The sequence below is a fragment of the Triticum aestivum genome, chromosome 1D (genome assembly GCF_018294505.1).
Source record: "Triticum aestivum cultivar Chinese Spring chromosome 1D, IWGSC CS RefSeq v2.1, whole genome shotgun sequence".
Classification (NCBI taxonomy): domain Eukaryota; kingdom Viridiplantae; phylum Streptophyta; class Magnoliopsida; order Poales; family Poaceae; genus Triticum; species Triticum aestivum.
Window position 1 is genome coordinate 1,056,630 of NC_057796.1, and position 7,256 is coordinate 1,063,885.

The following is a 7,256-nucleotide window of genomic DNA, read 5'->3' on the forward strand; positions in this document are numbered from 1 at the left end:
GGTGATGTTGATGAAGACTATCACCGCGGTGATGATTCCCCACCCGATAGCACTCCAGCGCCACCGAGAGAGAGGAGGAGAGGTTCTCCCCCTTGTGCTTCCTCCTCCATGGCTTCCTCCCTCTGGTCCTTGGCCTTCATGACGATGATGCCCCCTCCGGGGTCCTCCTCCATGGCCTCCGGTGATGATGGCCCCCTCCGGCTGGGTGCCGGAGAGGGCCTAGATTGATTTCTCGTGGCTACAGAGGCTTGCGGCGGCGGAACTTCCGATCTAGGTTATTTCCCGAAGGTTTCTGTATTTATAGGAGAGGTTGGCGTTGATTTCACGTTAGGGGGGTCTCCGGGCTGTCCACGAGATAGGGGGGCGCGCCCTAGGGGGGTGGGCGCGCCCCCCACCCTCGTGGGCAGCCCGGGGCTCTTCTGGCCCAACTCTGATGCTCCGTGGTCTTCTTTTCGTCCATAAAAAATCATCAAAAATGGGCACATCAATTGGACTCCATTTGGTATTCCTTTTCTGTAAAACTCAAAAACAAGGAGAAAACAGGAACTGGCACTGGGCTCTAGGTTAATAGGTTAGTCCCAAAAATCATATAAAATGGCATATAAATGCATATAAAACATCATAGATGGATAATATAATAGCATGAATACTTCATAAATTATAGATACGTTGGAGACGTATCAGTGAACAGAGCATTTGTAAACACAGGATTTCTGTCAACTTGGGTGTTTGGTTTACAGGAATTGGAAGAGCAGAGGAATGCAAAGAAACATGGCCAAAATAAAGTGAAACCATATGAAAGCGTGTACAGTTAGAATGTTATTCTGCCACTAATGCACTTGGTCTTGTTTTCATGCATAGGATTTTGAAAAGTAGGTCCAGGTGGATGTTTTGCTTCATTCCTTTCAACAAAATGCATGAATAGTTGAATAGTACAGTGCCATTGGAAAATTTCCTATTGCTATGTTTTTCCGTCGAACCAAAATAGCCCTAATGGATCGACATGAATGTATAGTAATAAGTGATGCAACAAGTGTACAACCTCTTTGCTGTAGCCGTGTCGACCTTAGCATCATTGGGTTGGTCGCTGAAGCAGTTGAGGCAGAGGTGGCTGTCGGAGGTGTGGAGGAAGATCTGAGGAATCTGTAGACGGCATCCAGGGCACTCCTCTGTTATGATGGATCGTTCTATCATTGGAGCAGCTCCGGTGAGCCGTAAGACGTCAAGGCTGAAGCAGCACAAGACAGACAACGTCAATCTCAAGTGGGATTCTAATACCATCTCCAATAGATGATGTAAAATAGATGTAACATTTACATCACCAAAAACCACCTGACTACAACAAATGAGGTAAAAATTGTTGACTCTGAACTTAACTGTCGAAACTCAAATTTACTGTGGAATCTGAATGTTACTGTCAAAACTGAACGCAATGCTAGCAGAGAGGCACTTGACATGTAGTTTAGGGAGGGCCTGCAGTTCATCTTCAACCTGCACCCCCTTGAGCCGCCAGCCACCACCGGCCGAACCGCCGGCCCCAGCGTCACCTTTCCGCCCCGTAACAACTCCCCACCGCCGGTCCGCCGCCGCCCCGGCCAGCCCTCTAGGCCCCCCCGCCCCCACCCTGAACCCTAAGATAGATAGTGGGGTACCTCTTCGGCGAGCCCCCGTCCTCGCTGCGGGTGGTTCTTCCTTAACTCCGGCGAGCCCCCCCCCCCCCAACCCCTGAAAATCGACTCACCCAAAAGTCGATTCAGTCGACTGAAGTGTAGCTAAATCGGAGCAAAGCAGCAACACGAGCGAGGGGGACAGCAGCAGCAGCCGCGCGACCGAGCGAGCGATCGAGCGAGAGCCGGAGCAGCAGCAGCAGCGAGAGCTAGCGAGCGACAGCTGGAGCAGCAGCAGCAGATCCGGCTGGTATGGACGCCACCGCCGATGGGGCCTCGCACTGGGGAGAGCCGTCGTGAAGATGTCGCCCGCGACACTGGCTTCAAGGTAGCCGCTCCATGGGGGTGCGGGATGGAGCACCGCCGGCGCCGGGAGGTTGAGTTAAGGAGAAGGTGCGATGGGATGAGTGTACAACCTCTTTGGTGGCGCCCAGTAGGCCTCGGATTCATACGAGGAGTCAGTGAGGATGTTGCGGTTCTGGTGGAGCAGGTTAAGGCGGCGCTGTGGGGACGAAGCAACCACGATAGACGAGGCGATCGTCGGAACAACTCCTTGGAGGTGGAGGACGGGGCGGCTGAACCGGCAGGACGATGAGATGGACGACGGATCCTCATCCGGGGAGGTGGACGAGGGACGTCGAGCTGTTGCGGTGGACGACGTCGTCGGGGGAGAGGCTCTGGCTGGGCAGCGGTGAGGTGGCGGACGGAGGAGGGTGGGGTTTCGCGGCTGGAGCGGAGAGGTTATGGCGCCCTGGGATTTCGAATGGCGAAAAGGGGGCGATGGGAGGGGGTGAACCATGACTTAGGGACGCGCTTGTCCAAAATGTAGGGTGTGTTAAAAAAAGTACCCCCCACCGATTTGAACTAGTGGCCCTTTCGGATCAGGGTTAGAAGGGGGATTTTGCGTGTCGCGATTTGGCAGCTGGAGGGAGTTTTCGCGCGCGTTGTAATTTCGGGATAGCAAGGCGCAGATTGTGAAGGCACCAGTTTTGGGAGCACGATATCTGAATTTTTGGGATATAACAAGACGCGGGTTGAATCTTAGGGACAAGCCTAACGTGTAGTAATATTGTACTTGTACGTACCAAATCAATTTGCACTTCCCTCAACCAAAAAGAAAACGAAAAAAAGAAAACTATTCACACCACACAAAGAGAGTCTTGCCCCGTTTTACTATACAAATGCTATTCAAAGCTACTCCCTCCTTCCATCTATATAGGGCCTAATGTGTTTTTCGATGCTAACTTTCACCAAATATTAGAGCAATAATATATGACATGCAACTTACACAAAGCACACCGTTAAATTCGTCTGTGAAAGGTTCTTTCAATGATATAATTTTCACATTGTGCATGTTATGTACTATTAATCTTGTCAATAGTCAAAGGCGGTCTTAAAAAACTCATTATGCCCTATATAGACGGAAGGAGGGAGTATGAATCCATGTTATGTCCAATTAAATTTTTTTGCTTGCTATATAATGCATGTAACCTACTCATACCAACATTTTAGTGCATTCCAAATGTCTATACTACCACTGCAATTCGAACTGAATTTGAATTCATTTCTCTATTTCAATAAGAATCTAAAATCATGATTGTTGCTAACTTCAACCATCATTCGTGTACTACCTTAATAACACACCACATGATTACTACAGAGATAGATATGAAGTATGTGTACTACATGAACTCGAATTCTATTTTTCTAATACACCTGATGTTGATTCCAAATAATAGTACATTTGATGTACTAACTATATATTCATAATCTAAACCATGTTCCATACGTACACCGTGTTTATCACACAAAGTATAGTGCCCCGCCCCCTACATTATGACAAGTATTTAGACCTGAGCTGCAAAAGCCACACATTAGCCCATTTTATAATCAATGTTCTATGTATTATATGTAGTACTAGCAAGATGGCCATGCGTTCCACAGAACATCAACATGATCAAGGGGAGGCCTAATTTGCAAATATGGAGAGGGGTGTGGGTATCTTTTTTCAAAATTGCCATAGTTTCCTTCCTATCCGCCAGATATAAATCGGACGGCCTATATTGCAGGATGGCAGGCACACCATCATCAACAACTCCATTTTTTTTATAAGAGTGGAGATAAAATATATTATATGTAGTATAACATGTTCATAACCACACCATGTGTATCACCGTTATATATATTCACACATGCGTCGATTTAAAACACTATGATAAATTCTTCAAATATCCGAATTCGCTTTGTATAATGAAGTATGATCTCTCACTAGTGCAGAACAGGCCTTTATCACCGGTTCGTAAGGGCCTTTAGTGCCGGTTCTGCAACCGGCACTATGGAGTGGAGACTAAAGCCCCCCCCTTTAGTACCGGTTCGGCACGAACCGGCGCTAAAGTGCCACCACGTGGCACGAGCCAGGCCCGGGTGCTGGTAGACCATTAGTACCGGTTGGTAGCACCAACCGGTACTAAATGTTTGGGGGGTTTGGTTTTAATTTTTATTTTTCCATTAATTTTGTGTTTTCCATTTAATTCTTTTTTGTTTGCTGGTATTTTACGATACTACATATTGTGCAAGTTATGCATATATATAAATAGATTTTCTCATAGAACTGATCATATATATATAATCGAATGTCTCACAACCACCATTAATTATTCACACATACACATGTATATATATACAATTTCTCCTACATGTTGCCTTCGTGCCTTCGGAGTACGATGACAAGGGGTTCATGGGGGCGGTAGCGGGTAATAGTATTCTCCTTTGGGATCTATGACCTGGTCGAGCAAAAATCCTGCTATTTCCTCTTGAAGTGCTCGTATGCGCTCCTCTGATAGGAGCTTGTCCCGCACCTCTTTGAACTGTTAAGAAGGAGATCAATATGCATGTGTATTAGTTGTGTGACTAGATATCGACAATCATGTAAGATTTGTGAATAGTGTTCTGGCAAACGTACCCAGTCCTGTCTATCAGATCTGCTCCTTTCGGACGCCATCATGCGAATGTTCTCGCAAACGTAGTATGCACACACTTCAGTCCCCGGTGCCTACTTTAGGGCCTTTACGACAATATAATTTAATCATATAATAATTAATCAAGCATGTTAATTAATTAATGGTATTGAAACAAGAATTGAAGAGATGGTAGCTAGCTAGCTAGTACTACTTAATTACTTACCTTGGGTCGATACCAACATAACTTTTGTCTCCATTTTCCTGGAGTCACCTTGATGTACTTTGTCCAAACCCTACCCGCCGGCAATGAAAATTAATAAAGGAGTTATTAAAAATAGTTCATATCAGGAAATGACGAACTAAATAGGCCGAGATATAGTTAATAATGATTGAAATAACGTGTCGACTATCCCCTTCACGATGCTGTAGTCACTATTTTTTTTAAGTAGTGTCTAACAAGATCCAGTGGAAGCTGCGTGCGCATACGTTTGCATGTATAAATTAAGCGGGCATGTGCATAACACTAATCAACTATAACCCTAAACCCTATACACTTATTAACATGTAGCTAGTAAGCAAAAACAAAATTTGTAGTACAAGACAGTGTGGCTCACTCGAAGTTGTAAGGAGGTAGTATATCTTCATTGCTATTGAGGCGCTTCAAGAACTCTACCTTGTTTTTCTCTACATCTTGTCTACACCATTCCAATTTCCATGTGTATTCATTAACGGTATTTGGGTCAATGAACCCAATGCCATAGCATCCAACTTTTTTCATTTCATACATCTTCATCCTGCATAATACCAAAGAAAAGAATATATAGTGAGGATATATAATTACAGGTAATTAATGATCAATCAATGAGCACTAGAGCTAACTTGAGACTTAAATTACAGAAAGAAATCACTTACAGACAATAGCAACTGACGATAGATTTGTCGAGTGCATCTTGATTGAATAACTGAAATAGTTCTGAATACTCAACGGACACAGCTTTCTCATGGAAGTAATGCTCCTCCTTGACATTCACCACGAGGGACCCTCGATTGGAAATCTTGGTAATGTTCATGTACCACTGATGCAATTCATGCATTCTCGTTGGGAGGTTCTTGACCTCGTCTGGCTCGACCAAAGGTTGGCCCCGGACATATTTCCGTTTTATTTCCTTCTCTCTAAGCGGAGACATGGGTTCGATCTCGAGGAGTTGTCCAATAGTGATCTTGAGCACTTCAGCCTGCATTATATGCTCCTCGGTTATTACCACATCGCCCAGCTCGGGAACGTAAACGGTTTGCCCACAATAATATTGGGCGCGCGTACTCTCATCTGTTGTTGGCACAACAAGCGGGGGGGTCGATTGCGCTGCCTGTTCTCCCAGCTGGGGAACGGTTTTCCCGCATTTTTTGACAGCTGCTTGTTGGCTCAAGCTCAAGCTCGCTTCTTTCTGTAGTCGTTCTCGATGTGCCTTCCTGATTTGGCGCTCATAGTCTGAGACAACAGGCTTGGGAGCTGGTGGTCTAGCCATACGAATGAAGTGGTCAATCTTTTCCTCAGGCGCTTTCTCCCTCGGCGGCGTTGCCGGTTTCGGTCGAGAATGAGCGTCCACCTCGGCCCGCACTATTGCATCGTTTTGCTCCTCGGTCATGTCGTAAGGCCTCTGAGGAAGAGGAGTGAGGCTGCTTCGACCATATTTATATCGCTTGTCTCCGCCTGTACTTTCTGTACTACCTCGAGTCGTACCGCTACGCACCATAGCTGCGGCGTGTCTCTTCTGCGATTGCTTAGGCGGCGGTGACGGCTGATGTGGCTTAGTTGGAGCAGGAGGAGTGGCCTGACGCTGTGCCGGACTTGAAGCAGGAGGTGTGGCCCGACACGGTGTCGGACTTGAAGCAGGAGGTGTGGCCTGACGCTGTGCTGGACTTGAAGCAGGAGGTGTGGCCTGACACGGTGTCAGACTTGAAACAGGAGGAGTGGCCTGATGCTGTGCCGGACTTGAAGCAGGAATCTGCTCACGTGTTCGTGGACTTGGAGGAGCGGGAGTCTACTGACACGATGGCGGACTTCGAGGAGAGTCGGCAGACGTGGTGTTGGTGGACTTCGAAACATGATGCAACCCTTTTTCCATAGGATGAAACGATGTATGGCCTCTCCCAGTGTTTGCTCATCATCACCTCCAGGAATGTCAAGCTCTAGCCCCGAATATGGGCCCACCACCTCATCAACCAAGACACGAGCATAGCCCGCTTGAATTGGGGCGCAATGGAAGGTTGCTTCGGGGGTAATTGTAAAAGGAACGGCGTTCGCCACCTTCATGGATATGTTCTTTATTTTGAAGTGTAGCTCACAGTTAGTGTTCTCTATGATGTCATCCACAGGGTATGTATCCAGCAGTGCGTCGCCCGGGGCGGAACCAACGCTGCTTCTCGGCAAGGATGGGACGGTGCTATCCAATGCTGGATGATCATCCGCTTGCTGCTGCCGCTGCTGAGACCCACTTTCTTGGCTAAGTGAGTCGATCTGCTGCTGCTGCTGCTGGAATTTGAGTGCCAAGTCCGCGTGCCTTGCTTCTAGGCCTTGAAGGCGTTCCGCATCCTGCTTCCTCTGCTCCTCCTCCAGCTTCCTCTTCTT